Source organism: Rhinolophus sinicus, chromosome 15 (genome assembly GCF_057876585.1).
Source record: "Rhinolophus sinicus isolate RSI-liver-muscle chromosome 15, RSI-T2T, whole genome shotgun sequence".
Taxonomy (NCBI): domain Eukaryota; kingdom Metazoa; phylum Chordata; class Mammalia; order Chiroptera; family Rhinolophidae; genus Rhinolophus; species Rhinolophus sinicus.
Genome location: NC_142515.1, coordinates 61,970,431 through 61,986,015, shown reverse-complemented (window position 1 = coordinate 61,986,015; position 15,585 = coordinate 61,970,431). Strand labels below are relative to the sequence as shown.

The 15,585-nt window shown below is 38.0% G+C and overlaps 1 protein-coding gene and 1 pseudogene across 14 annotated transcripts in view; one reads left to right on the top strand and one right to left on the bottom strand.

Annotated features, from left to right (window-relative positions):
* The window catches only part of SHLD2 (shieldin complex subunit 2), a 104,791-nt gene that overhangs the window by 62,727 nt on the left and 26,479 nt on the right, over positions 1-15,585 (bottom strand). For 2 of the 14 annotated variants that reach the window (XM_074337221.2, XM_074337226.2), the window contains exon 3: positions 6,730-6,776. The exons of 10 other annotated variants lie outside the window; for them this stretch is intronic. The gene's annotated coding sequence lies outside the window, so the exon portion shown is untranslated. Of the gene's footprint in view, positions 1-6,729; positions 6,777-15,585 lie in introns of those variants that run through there. 2 more of the 14 variants (XM_074337227.2, XM_088792119.1) reach the window with 2 other exon arrangements.
* Positions 1,201-6,158, top strand: LOC148755196 (PDZ and LIM domain protein 1 pseudogene; annotated as a pseudogene).

Sequence of the window (15,585 nt, the reverse complement as noted above, 5' to 3'; positions counted from 1 at the left end):
TGTTCATTGCAGCTTTGTTTATGGTGGCCAAGACATGGAAACAACCAAAATGTCCTTCAATAGATGAATGGATAAAGAAGTTGTGGTATATATACACAATGGAATACTATTCGGCGGTAAGAAAAGATGATATAGGAACATTTGTGACAACATGGATGGATCTTGAGAGTGTAATGCTGAGCAAAATAAGTCAGACAGAGAAAGCAGAGAACCATATGATTTCACTGAGATGTGGTATATAAACCAAAACAAGAAAAGAACAAGACAAACAAATAAGAAACAAAAACTCATAGACACAGACAATAGTTTAGTGGTTACCAGAGGGTAAGGGGGGTGGGGGGTGGGAGATGAGGGTAAGGGGGATCAAATATATGGTGATGGAAGGGGAACTGACTCTGGGTGGTGAACACACAATGGGATTTATAGATGATGTAATACAGAATTGTACACCTGAAATCTACGTAATTTTACTAATTGTCATCCCAATAAATTTTTTAAAAATCCAAAAAAAAGTAAATAAATAATGTATCAATTTTTTGATACATTACTTATAACAAATGTACTCTATGAATGTAGGTGTTATAGGGGAAGTTAGCTGGGGGGCATCTGGGAACTCTCTAATTTTGTAAACTCTCTGTAAAAAAAGCTTTGCAATTTTTCTATAAATCTAAAACTATTTCAAAAAAATAAAGTTTATTTAAAGAAGACAAAGAAAAACAATTGGGAGCTCTATCTGTGCTTTAAGCATGACTGCCAGTTTTTCCATTTGCTAGGGAATTCTCTTCTCTTTCCAGTCCCACACCTTGCTTTCTGCATCTTGAGTGCTCTTTCAGCTCTCCTCCCCAGCCTTCCTTTTGGAGACCAGTTTCCCTATGTGATGTCACGGCCTGGAATAAACTGGAGGAGCTTCTCTCACCTCTCCTGCCCTGCCCCCAGTCCGCGGTGATGAAAAGCACAGTGCCAGGGTATAAGGTGGGGGTTCATCTCCAGGTCCTTCCTGGCCTTCAGCCTTCCATAACTAAAAGACTAGCGTGCCTCTGGTGGGCATCTCCCAGCTCTCCTGCTCTATGCCATGACCCTCCCTTGACCCCTGCCTTCTAGGGGAGGCTGCTGTGCACCAGGGGGAGTTCCAAGTGTCTCAGGTAGATCTGTCAGCTCTACTTCCCTGACCCAGCCTTGCGCTCACTCCCCTTGAGCATTCCGTGAAGACCTAGGGTAGGAGCTGGAGGATAGATGCAGACTTGCCCTTTGGTACAAGAGAAACTGGGGCTCTTCAGGATTTTAGCTGGTCACACCAGCCCAAGTATGGCCATTCAAGCTTGTTGAAAGTTTGGCTGGTTTCTCCTTTCCCCCATCTATGGCAGATTCCTCGTCCTCAGGCTGTTTTATCCCAGAGCAGCCATGGGTTTCTTCTCTACTATGAAGGTTTCATTGCTTTCTGCAGTTTGGTTCATTTAGGTTCCCTTGTGTCCTCAGCTCTCTCAGGGATTTTTTTAAATGATGCTTATTTGGCTTCCGTTGGTTTTCAGGGTGAGAATGACACTATATTACAACTTTGCACATCTGAAGCAGCAGAATTCTTTCCCCAGACTTTTTATGGATCGGTCCCCCCCATATATTAAGGTCTCTTCTCAAATACCACCTCTTCAAAGAGGCATTCCCTGATCACACCATCTAAAAAGTCTCCTTTTTCAGGAGGACTTAAAATAACAATCCTTCCAAATAACCAGAGAAGTAAACACAAATGACACTCTTTCTGTCCATATTACATCACAACTATAGAATACGCAAGTGTTCAAGGGGGAATAAAAAGTACCTACAGGGAAAACAATATTTGCAAATCATATAGCTGAAGAGTACCTAGTATCCAGAATATATAAAGAACTCTTATAATTCAACAATAAAAAGACAAACAACTCAATTTTAAAAATTGGCAAAGCGGTTGATATTTCTCTAAAAAAGATATGTAAATGGCCAACAATAACATGACAAGTTGCACTATGTTATTAGTTATTAGATAAATGCAAATCAAAATCACAATATGATACTACTTTGCACCCAGTAGACTGGCAATATTAAAAAAAAAAATTCAAAGGAAAATAACAAGTGGCGGCAAGGATGTGGAGAAACTAGAACTCTCGTGCATTGCTGGTAGGAATGGAAAATGGTGCGGTTGCTGTGGAAAACAGTTTGGCAATTTCTCAATAAGTTAAACATAGAATCACCTTGTCACCCAGCAATTCCACTCCTAGATATATAGCCAGAAGAATTGAAAAGAAGATTCTCCAGAGCATTTGGGATCTTGCTCCCTGGCATATGAGGTCAGTTTGGCTCAAATGAACTCTTAGAAAAAAATTTTTCTAAAAAGAATTGAGATGAGCCAGGAATTATGGACGAAGAGCAAATATATATGAGAGATATATTTTTGGTCATCTGAATGACCAAACACAAACATTTTTATAAATCACAGTATTACACACATTGAGCATGTGCTCTGTGTCAGCACTGCCCTGGGGGCCTGATGCCAGGATGAAGGAGTGCCAAGAAAACTATGAAGAACCTGGGCCCCAGAGAGGGTCACTCCCTGAAGCAAGGCTGCTATAGCTAATGTATGTATTGGAGATGTCATCGAATTTAGCCTGTGAAACGCAAGAGGTCCTGCACATACATAGGAAGCGCCCACCGCTGGAGCACCAGGCCCTTCACCGCCTCACCTGCCCCAGCTCTGCCCCAGGGTCACCACAAACCAGTACAACAACCCCTCCGGCCTCTACTCCTCTAGAAACATGTCCAACTTCCACAGCGCCTTGGAGTCAAAGCCAGTAGCCAGGGGACCAGGGACAATGGCAGTCTTAGAGGATTCTCAGTCTCCAAGCCGACTGTCATCAACAGGAATCTGAAGTTTACAAGATGCTGCAGGAAAAACAGGAGTTAAATGAGCCTCCGCAACAGGCCACTGCATTCCTAGTTTAACAGGAAATGCTGGAGTCTGAGGAGAAAGGGGATCCCAACAAGCCCTCAGGATTCAGAAGTGTTAAGGCTCCAGTCACCAAAGTGGATGCATCTATTGGAAATGCCCAGAAGTTACCCATGTGTGACAATGTGGCACCGGCACTGTTGGTGTGTTTGTGAAGCTGCGGGAGCATCACCCCTACTCTGAGTGGTATGTGTGCACCGACTGTGGCACAAACTGGAACCAAGAGGGCCATTCCTTTGTGGAAGGCCAAATCTGTGAAAAGCACACCCGAGAGTGGGTGACACCACCCGATCTACCACATGCTCACCGTGTTCCCCAAGTGAACCAGCAGATCTGCAGGAACACTCTCCAGCCAGACCCTGTTGTAACTTGTTCTCTAATGCTCTGGCCCTCTCCTCTTGGAAGTTTTTGCTCACTTTGGTTTTCTCCCCTGCTCATGAAATGTTGCTTCCCCTGCCTTTGCTGACCGACTCGCACTGCAATGTGATGCCTAATGGAAGACTGCTCTGTTCAGTGTCCCCAGGCCAGCATCACGGTGTCTTCTCACCTCAGTTCATCTCTGCTGCAAATGGACATCAGTCAAATTTGAACCAAAGTGAAGTTAATATGTCTGACATTGATTTTGCTTTTACTCAACAAATTTATAGACTAAAAAAACAAGAATTGAAAACAAACGTTCGAACAAAAACTGGTACACAAATGTTCATGGGGGCACAATAGCCAAAAAAGTGGATATAACCAAAAATCCGTCAACTGATGATTGAATAAACAAAATGTAGTATATCCATACAATGGAAATTACTCAGCCATAAAAAAGGAAATATTGATTTGTGTTACACCATAGACGAACCTTGAAAACATTATGTTAAGTGAAAATCTGTGACTCAAAGACCACATAGTGTATGATTCCATTTAGATAAGGTGTCCAGAAGAGGAAACTACAGAGAGACAGAAGGCAGTTCAACGGCTGTCAGGGGCTGGCATGAGGAGTAGGGAATCACTGCTTAATGGACATAGGGTTTCTTTTTAGAGTGATGAAAAAGTTCTGGAACTAGATAATGGTGATGACTACACAACACAGTGAATGTACTTAAAGATACTAAATTGTACACTTTAAAATGGTTAATAAATGTTATATGTATTTTTATCACAATAAAAAAAGAACAGATAACTAAAAGCTTTAAAAATCTAGAACTAGATTCTGGGTAAAAATGGAAGACTGAATACATATTTAATCTCATTCCCTCTCAAAATTGTGCTAAAATACTAACAAGGTATTTTAAAGACATAAACAAAAGTTTGAAGGCTGGAAAACATATGGTAACAGAAGATCTAAGAAACCTAAATCCTAAACCAGCAATATCAAAAGCCAAAACCAACATGACTTAGTCCACAGAATTCTCAAAAGACTCAGGAACTGGTAACAGATAGAACCTCCAGAAATGGGTAAAGGGAGCACTAAATTAGGAAGGTTGGCTGAAACCTCTTTAAGAAATGGCTTAATCTCTCAAAGTCTTTCATTCCATTTGGTTGGCTTACTATTCCTCTGTTAACAATCAAAAATTCTAGAGGATTATTCTCTGAAGAGGATTATTTTCTGAACAGAGGTACACAAAACATATTGTGGGGAGAAGGACTTACTGAAACCAGGAGTATTAAGTAAACACATATATGTCGGGATGCCAAAAACATGTATACAAATGGACACGTTGATCAATGTTGCTCAAGCAGTAGTTTGCCATAATCAGAAGTGTCTGGATGCTGATGGTCACCACTTTGAGCACATCTTGTAATTGCAGAAGTCAAACGTGACTTGTATTTATCTTTTGTTATCAGCATATATTATTACAATTTTAATAGTTTTTTCCTGTATTAAAATGTGTACATTTTTTTGGCACCCTCGGTATACTCCCCACATTCAGCTCCCTGAGAACCAGCTTTCACACACCAGGCAGGAGATTAAAAGACTTCTCTTTTGGAAAGAGAAAAGAAATGAGAAGCAGATATCAGGGTTCCCAATTAAATAGCAAAGCCAGATCACCTTAAGTGAACTCATAGTCAATGAGTACCAGTGATGTACTCAGAGCTTCCAATCAACTTTTAGGGCCACACCTGCAGGCAGCTAAGGTTCACCACTCATCTGAGCAAGGCCTCTATCAGAAAGCTAAGGAAACAAATCGGGAATAAAAGAAGTTGGAGGAAACACAGACAATGTAGGGAGAAGAAAATTTTAAGTTAAAAAAAAAATTTTTTAACCCTATCATTAATATCCTTGGAGAAGAGCAATAGTCCATCCATTGAAAAAAAGGGATACTTTTTAAAAGCATCCTTGGAAATTAAACTTAAATAAATTGATCAGAAAGAATAAAGGATAAAATAGATGATATTAAGAAACTGGAGGGCTAGTCAAAATAATTCAATATCTGTACAACAGAGGGGGAAAATCAATGAATTAATTCAGGAAAATATTCCAGAATTAAACAATGTATGTTTACTATTTGAAAACACAGAATGCATAGCAATGAATTTTAAAAGTACATCAATAATAAAGCGTATCTTTTTGAAATTTCAAAACAGTGGGAACCAAGAGAAGATTCTACAAGTTTCCAGAGATGGAAAAATAGGTCACAGTAGATGAAAAATCAGAATGATTTTGAGCTTTCAGCAGCCACATTATAAGCTAGACAACAATGGAACAAAATCATCAAAATTCTGAAGGAAAATTATTCCCAGTCTGAATGTTACACACAGGCCAAACTAGTAATCAAGGTTAAGAGGAAAATAAAGGCATTTTAAGAAATGCAAGGTATCAAATAACTTGGCTCCCATTCACCCTTTCTTCAGCAAAATGTGGGATCAAACAGAGAAAGAAGATACAGGACAGAAGAAATAGAAGATCCAACACAGGAGAAAAGAAGGAACTGCTAGACTGCTCGCTGGGACCACGAGGACCCAGAAACCGCCCCAGGTTGGAGCACTTTGCTTGGGAGGGACTTCTCCAATATGATGACACTGACAGAACAAATGATGTGAAAGAAAATAGGAAATTTGAGCACTTAGAAAATCCTGAGTTGAGTTAGTGATAAGGACACAGAAAACCACATAACCAATGTCCTAAACTGAAAACTCAGTAACATCAATTCAAACGGTACTTGAAAAATGACAGAAAAACACCAAGAATTGAAAATGGTTACCTCTGAGAAGGGAAAATGAAGGCGGGAACTGAGAATTACTGTTTGAACAATCCCTGACAAACTTCTTAACTCGTTAATCTGTAACTTTGAAAAAAATGGAGATATTTTTATATGTGGAAGATAGAAATATAAGGTTCCTAAAGATTTCCCAAGGACATAAAACCCACCTTGGCAACTAATTCTGACCTCTGAAAACTAAGAAGTCTATCAAAATTGTCCTGCAAAGCAAAAAATAACAAAAACAAGTAAGTTTGGGGTGGGGAAAGGCAAGAAAGAAGCAGTATTACTCTCATGCCATCATAACTTGTCAAATGCATGTACTCAGTAGCAGAAATCCTTAGGTTTCTGTGCCTCAGTCCCCAGTCTATGAAGTGGGTATAATAGCATCCCTCTCATAGGATTGTTGCGAGGCTCAATTGGATAATTAACGTAAAATGTTGGATTCAAATATTATTAACATAGTTAACACTTTACTCTTTTTTAAAATAACTGAAATTATTTTTATATCAAATCATTTAATTGTCACAGTGATACTAAAGAGTTTACTTGAATGCTTACCTTACCTACTCAAATATAAGGCCTCTAACCCTTTCACCACATATCACCTAAAAAAGGGGAGAGAGAGAAACGTCTGATTATCCATGAGAAACAGAAATAATTGATGAAAGTTGTTTATAAAGATGCTTATACTGAAGAACTGACTGTACCTAAAAATTACTCAGGCCACCCTTTTTCTTACACTTTTCAGTTTATTATGATCAATCATTCACTCACTAAGCAAGTCAGCAATTAGAATTGAAAACTTTGTACTAACTATACATTAACTCAGAAATGTTGAGGCAAGCATTTCTCTATTTCAAAACAAGTCTCTTAACTATGCATAGATCGTGTTCTCCAAGTTCAGTTACACTTTATTATAAAACTTGAGAAATATTTTTCCAAAGAAACAAAATTATGAAACAAGGTTGAGATCCTGGGCAATAAACAAAGGCCAACTTAACCCATAAGTACCTAAGAACCATGGAGAAAGAAAGGAATAAATATTACCATATTAGGTAACTTTTAACCACTTTTGTGCTCCCACAGCTAACAAAAAATAGCTATCTAAGGATTGTGTCACACTTTTTATTTATTTTTGTATCCTTGTAAATATGAACAGCATATAACATAGTACTGCCTTGTACCAAGAATTTGAAATGTTTATTTAATTAATGAAGAACTAGAATTAAGAGTACTATTTGAACCATACTCTTTCTATGGAGAAATGCATTATGATTTCTAATTAAGGGAATAATTGAGGGAACTTGGAACAAGACCAGAGTTTGATCACCAAGAAAAATAAAGCTTGGGCAGATACTCAATCTATATAACAATCACTCTTCCTAGAAATCACATTCTTGTCACAGATAATTAATACTGTTTCTAAGTATGTGTAAATCATTAACTTGGGTTTTCATAACTCGACCTCCAAAATTTCCTTGGCTTCTTTCCCTTTACCAATACCTTAAATTAATATAGCAGCCATAATGTTTTATCTGGGAATATATTTTTCCCCCGTTTTATTGAGACATAATTGACATATAACATTGTATTAGTTTAAGGTGTACACTATAATGATTTGACATGTATATATTGCAAAACGGTTACCAGATTAACAACCATCACCTCACAAGTTGTGAATTTTTTTTCCTTGTGATGAGAACTTTTAAAATCTACTCTCAGCAATTTTCAAACATACAATACAGTATTGTTAACCACAGTCACCATGCTGTACATCACATTTCCAGAACTTACTTATCTTTTAACTGAAGTTTATACCTTGTGACTGACTACCTTTACCCATTTCCCCCAACCCCGACCTTCTGCAACCACCAATCTGTTCTGTTTCTATGCCTTTGGTTTTATGAGATCATACAATATTTGTCTTTCTCTGTCTGACTTATTTCACTTAGCATAATGTCCTCAAGGTCCATGTTGTCTCAAATGACAGGATTTCCTTCTTTTTTATGGCTGAATAGTGTGTGTATGTGCGTGTGTGTGTGTGTGTGTGTGTGTATGCACAAGTGTGTATATAGCTCACATTCTCATTATCCAATCATCCATCGATGGACACTTAGGTTGTTTCCATGTCTTGGGTATTGTAAATAATGCTGCAGTGAACATGGAGGTGCAGATAATCTCTTTAAGATAGTGATTTCATTTCCTTCAGATATATATCCAAAAGTGGACTTGCTGGATCACATAGTTCTATTTTTAATTTTTTGAGGTTGATTGTTTTAACCTTGTAGTTTCTGTACTATTTCTAGTTAGTACAGGTTGTCAACTGCAAACTTAATATGATGGCCCCCAAAATGAAAAAAAAAATATATATATATGTGTGTATATATATATATATATATATATAGAGAGAGAGAGAGAGAGAGAGAGAGAGAGAGAGTTAATATACAGAGAGAGAGAGAGAGTTAATATATAGACAAAATTTCTGGTTAAAATCCAACATTTCTCTAGCTCAAATATTTACATATTCCTGAAGTGAAGTAGATAAAATTACCCAACACAACACAAATTATTTTAGGCACCAAAATAATTGCAAAAATAACTGAAAATTACAGGTTAAAATTACAGAATTTAGTAAACAACATATCCAATAGCCACAGTGATACTGACTTTTATATTTTAAACCCTGAGAGAAACTCCCCAGAAAACAACTCTCTGAATGTTTCATTACTTAAAGAAAACAACTCAATTTCTATTACATCATTAAAAAAAATAAAGATTCATTTATCCTAGAGAGCCAGAGCTCACTTCAAGCTTTATGGAATGACTGATAATCACTTTTACTCTTCTAAATATAAAATTCATATGGATTGCTACCTTAAATGACTTAAGGCATGAAGAGCACTTAAGCTCTAATACAGCCTTAGAAATTACTCCATAAGTAGTATTTCTCTTGAGTACCCTTTCTGCTTTGAAATTCTATACCCCCAGTGAAACCAATTCCTTATAATGATTTGATTTTATGTAAATTTATGAAAGCTGTATAAATATTTATGGGAATGAGTGTGGGAGGCTAAATAGTTGATGATGACTTGTGAGCAACAGAAGAGACATGGATAATGTCATCAGAGGAGGAGAAAAAAGCATCTCTAAACCACCTGCTACATTAACACAGTATCTTCTACACAAACATTTTTTAAGTGAAGTCTTTATGTAGTATTTTTGAAAATTATTTTTACATCCAAGAAAATTTAATCATAGTTAAATCTGTTTTGAATTTTGACAGAATAATGTTTTTTGTAGAAAGAGCAATACTCAATTTCTCTGCATTAGTAAATTATGTATAAGACATGAAAATCGCTAAGGAAAGCAAAGCAGGAACCTTAATTAAAGCAGAGGACTATCCTTGTGCGATACACATCATCAATTTGAAGTATATCCCAAACTTTTAGGAGAAGTGGGAGGGTGGTGGACTAAGAGAGCATAAGAAATTGACACTATTTCTATGGTGTAGATTTACATTTTAATGTTTTCACTAGAAAAAGTAAATGAAGTAGATTGAGACCTCCATCTGACTTGCCAGAAGAGCTATCATGAGTACTAATATTCTTAGGTTAACATTTTAATAAACTATTCGCTCATTTTTTCCAAGTATCTTAGATAACATTTAAAACTACGTAACATGATAAAGCTGCTTTGAAAAGACAGTTTGGAGTTCCTCTAAAAGTTAAACATACAGCTGGATGACATCATAAAAATGGCAGCATGAGGTGAGCCTCTTGAAATCTCCCCTGGAATTTACAACAAATCGAACAACTATAACTCCACAAAGAACTCCCTACACAGCAGACAGCCAAGACGAAGAGACCCACTACTGAATTCACCTAAAGGTGGGCGAATCGCGCGAGCGGGGGAGGAGGAAAGGGAGAAGTGCAGAGACTGAACTGCGTGGGCGCAGGACGCAGACCCAGCTCAGTGCTCCGAGCTCGCTGCATCCAGGAACTACCTAAGCTGCTGGAGAGGGAAGGACTCGGATACCTAGGGCTCCGCTTATGGCTCACAGGGCTGAGGGGGCAGCATATAACATGGCTGAACCCAACGCTCATGGCAGAGACCTCGGAGAAAAGACTGAGGGAAGAAGGCTGAAAATGGTGGTTTAATTCCTCACTGCCGAGCAGAGAACGGAAGGCGTAGACACTGAGACTAGCCGCCCCCGCCCTACCCTCTCAGAGCTCGCCCCGCCCCCACCTGCCCCATGCTAAAAGCGGAACAGTAGCAGTTTCAGATCGAAAGAACAGAATATTTGCTGTTCTGAGAACTGTGGTCCGCAGACACAGATTTGCAGCCCAAGCAGTTCCGGCAAAGGGGAGGGAGCTGTGGAAGCAGGACTGGCTATGGTGGTGGTCGCTGCCATTGCCCTGGGCCACCTCTCACAATTCACCCTGCCCCTGGCCCCACCTATCTGGGCGGATCCCTGCAGGAGTAAACAGAGCTGCTGAAACACACGGACTCTGAATCTGGTGCAGGAAGAGCTTTGGAACTTCAAAAGCTCTCCGTATACCCACACGCACACTGCGCCCTGTGACCCAGGCGAACTATTAACAGAGGAGAAGCCCGTCTCCCAGGGAATCCCCCCATTGTGTGAGAAGCTGGAATAGTGCAGAGAAAACATAGCATTACAGTGTAAGAGAGAAAAAAAGGGCTGCAGTCAGAGAGAACATAAAACATTCTACCGACATCTGCTGGAAAACAAAAGAAAGACCTCTTCCTATCAACCTTATGCAGAAGCCACTCCTGTAGATGTCTAGGAAGAGAAATAATAAATCAGTAATTGCCATGAATAACTAAGGCAACAAGACAGCTCAGAAAGAAAGTGAAAAGTCTCCAGAAAAGGAACTTAAAGATATGGAAATATGTGACTTAAATGACAGAGAATTCAAGATCGCAGTTCTTAAAAAACTCAACAAGATGCAAGAACACACAGACAGGCAGTTTAATGAACTCAGAAACACAATCAAATAACAAAATGAACATTTTACCAAAGAGATTGAAATTTTAAAACAGAACTAAATAGAATTTCTGCAGATTAAGAACTCAATAAAAGAGAAATGAAGAATGAAATATCCAGCTTAGGTAGTAGAGTTGACCAGATGGAGGAAAGAATCACTGACGTCGAAGATAGAAATCTGGAAATGACACGGATGGAAGAAGAAAGAGACTTGAGACTTAAAAGAAATGAAAGAACTCTACAAGAACTTTCTGACTCCATCAGAAAGAGCAATATAAGAATAATGGGCATACCAGAAGGAGAAGAAAGAGAGAAGGGAACAGAGAATATATTCAAAAAAATAGTCAATGAGAACTTCGCAAAACTGTGGAAAGAACTAGATCCTCGAACCCAAGAAAACCAAATTACCTCAACACCAACAGGCCTTTTCCAAGGCACATTGTATTGAAATTGTCAAAAATTAACGACAAAGAAAGAATCCTCAAGACAGCCAGGGAAAAGAAGACAGTAACCTACAAAGGAAAGTCCATTAGATTATCATCAGATTTTTCAACAGAAACTCTACAAGCCAGGAGGGAATGGAATCTAATATTCTAACTATTTAAAGAGAGAAATTATGAGCCAAGAATAATATATCCAGCAAAGATATCCTTTCGATATGAAGGACTAATAAAGACCTTTCCAGACATACAGAAGCTTAGGGAATTTTCTAACACACGACGTGCACTATAAAAATACTGAAGGAGCCTATTCAACCAGCATAAAGAGGGATAATTTGTGACAACCAAAACATAAAGGGGGGAGAGTAAAGGCCTGAACCAGAATATGGGAATGGAGAAAGTAAGCATGCTGAAGAAAATGGAATACTCTAAATATTAAACTTTCTTTTACATAAACTTAATGATAATCACTCAAAAAAAATCCAAGCTGAAGTATATAAAGTAATAAAACAAAAAACAGATGGAAAAATCATAGACTACCACGCAGAAATAATAGACAACAAAAAAAGGCAAAGAAACAATGGAGACACAGTCTTACCGGAAAACCCAAGACAGAATAATAGCAAATCCTCACATATCAATAATCACCCTAAATGTAAATGGACTGAACTCAACAATAAAAAGGCACAGAATAGAAGATTGGATGAAAAAGCTAAACCCAACCCGACGCTGCCTCCAAGAGACACATCTCAGCTACAAGGACAAACACAGACTCAAAGTGAAAGGGTGGAAATTGACACTCCAAGCAAATGGTATCCAGAGAAAATCAGGTGTAGCCACACTGATATCAGATGAAACAGACTTCAGGATAAAAACAGTGACAAGAGACAAAGATGGACATTTCATAATGGTCAAGGGGACTATACAACAAGAAGACATAACAGTCATCAATATTTATGTCCCCAATCAGGGAGCACCGAAATATACCAAGCAACTACTAACAGAACTAAAGGGAGAAATTGACCAAAACACAATTATAGTACGGGACCTAAATACATCATTGACAGCTATGGATAGATCATCCAAACAGAAAATAAATAACGAAATAGCAGCCCTAAATGACACATTAGATGAAATGGACATAATTGACATATATAGAGCACTTTGTCCTAAAACATCAGACTATACATTCTTTTCTACTGTCCATGGAACATTCTCCAGGATACACCATATACCGGGACATAAAATCAGCCTCAGCAAATTTAAGAAGATTGAAATCATACCAAGCATATTCTCTGATCACAAAGCTTTGAAATTGGATATCAACTGCAAAAAGAAAGCAGGAGAAACCACAAATATGTGGAGATTAAACAACATACTTTTAAAGAACAACCGGGTCAAAGAAGAAATAAGAGGAGAGATCAAAAGATGCATAAAAACAAATGAGAATAAAAATACATCCTACCAAAATTTCTGGGATGCAGCAAAAGCAGTTTTAAGAAGGAAATTTATATCATTATAGGCCTATCTCGAGAAACAAGAAAAATCCCAGATAAATAACCTCACATTACACCTTAAAGAACTAGAAACAGAAGAACAAATGAAACCCAAAGTCAGCAGAAGAAAGGAAATAACAAAAATCAGAGCAGAACTAAATGAAATAGAGAACAAAAAGACAATAGAAAAAATTAATGTGACAAAGAGCTGGTTCTTTGAAAGATTAATAAAATTGACAAACCCTTGGCTAGACTAAGATAAAAAGAGAAAAGACACTAATAAACAAAATCAGAAATGAAAGAGGGGAAGTTACAATGGATGCCACAGAAATACAAAGATACTATGAAGGACGATATACCACCAAATTCAATAACCTAGAAGAAATGGACAAGTTCTTAGAAACATATAGCCTTCCTAGGCTGAATCATGAAGAATCGGAAAATCTAAGTAGACAAATCATGAGTAAGGAAATTGAATCAGTCATCTGAAACCTTCTCAAAAGCAAAAGTCTGGAACCAGATGGCTTCACTAGTGAATTCCACCAAACCTTCAAAGAGGATCTAATACCAATCCTGCTCAAACTCTTCCAAAAATTGAAGAAGAGCCAATACTCCCTAACTCATTTTATGAGGCCAACTTTACCCTGATACCAAACCTGGTAAGGATAACACAAAAAAAGAAAACTACAGACCAATGTCTCTGCTGAATACAGATGCAAAAATACTAAACAAAATTCTAGTAAATCGAATGCAACAATACATTCCATTAAAAAGATTATTCATCACGACTAAGTGGGGTTCATCCCAGGGGCACAAAGATGGTTTAACATACGCAAATCCAGCAATGTGATACATCACATAAAGAAAATGAAGGACAAAAATATGATTATACCAATTCATTGCAATCCTATATAAAACAATGAAATCTCAGAAAAAGAAATATAAAAAACAATTCCTTTTGCAATTGCAACAAAAAGAATAAAATACCTAGGAATAAACTTAACAAAGGATGTAAAAGACCTATATGCTGAAAACTGTAAGACATTTTTGAAAGAAATTGAAGAAGACACAGAGATGGAAAGACATTCCGTGCTCATGGATTGGAAGAATCAACATAGTTAAAATGGCCGTATTACCCAAAGCAATACACAGATTTAATGCAATCCCCATCAAAACACCAATGGCATTTTTTAAAGAAATAGAACAAAAAATCATCAGATTTGTTTGGAACCACAAAAGACCCCGAATAGCCAAAGCAATCCCAAGAAAAAAGAACAATGCTGGAGGTATCACACTCCCTGACTTTAGCTTGTACTACAGGGCAACAATAATCAAAACAGCAGAAAAACAGACACGTAGACCAATGGAATAGAATTGAGAACCCAGAAATAAACACACATAAATATGGACAGATAATTTTTGACAGAGAAGCAAAAAACACACAATGGAAAAAAGACGGCCTCTTCAATAAATGGTGCTGGGAAAATTGGAAAGCCACATGCAGAAGAATGAAACTGGGGCCGGCCCGGTGGCTCAAGCGGTTGGAGCTCCGTGCTGCTAACTCCAAAGGCTGCTGGTTTGATTCCCACATGGGCCAGTGGGCTCTCAACTTGTCGGCTGCCGGTTCAACAACTCGAGTCCCGCAAGGGATGGTGGGCTCCGCCCCCTGCAACTAGAAATGGCAACTGGACCTGGAGCTGAGCTGCGCCCACCACAACTAAGACTGAAAGGATAACAATTTAAAGCTGAACGGCACCCTGCACAACTAAGGTTGAAAGAACAACAACTTGACTTGGAAAAATGTCCTGGAAGTACATACTGTTCCCCAATAAAAGTCCTGTTCCCCTTCCCCCCCGGCAAAAAAAAAAAAAAAAATTAAAAAAAAAAGAATGAAACTGGACTGCTATCTATCACCATGTACCAAAATTAATTCAAAATGGACCAAAGACCTAAGCATACAACCTGAAAGAATAAACTGCATAGAAGAAAACTTAGGTACTAAACTTACGGACCTTGGGTTTAAAGAGTATTTTATGAATTTGAATCCAAAGGCAAGGGAAGTAAAAGCTGAAATAAGTGAATGGGACTATGTCAAACTTAAAAGCTTCTGCACAGCAAAAGAAACCATCGACAAAATAAAGAGGCAACCAACTGAATGGGAGAAGATTTGTGCAAACAGCGCCTCCGATAAGGGGCTAATATCCAAAATATACAAGGAACTCATACAACTTAAGAACAAAAATCAAACAACCAAATTGAAAATTGGGCAGAGGACCTGAAGAGACATTTCTCCAAAGAGGACATACAAATGGCAAATAGACATATGAAAAAATGCTCAACATCACTAATCATCAGAGAAATGCAAATCAAAACTACAATGAGATATCACCTCACCCCAGTCAGAATGGCTATCATCAACAAGACAAATAGTAACAAGTGTTGGAGAAGCAGTGGAGAAAAAAGAACTCTCATA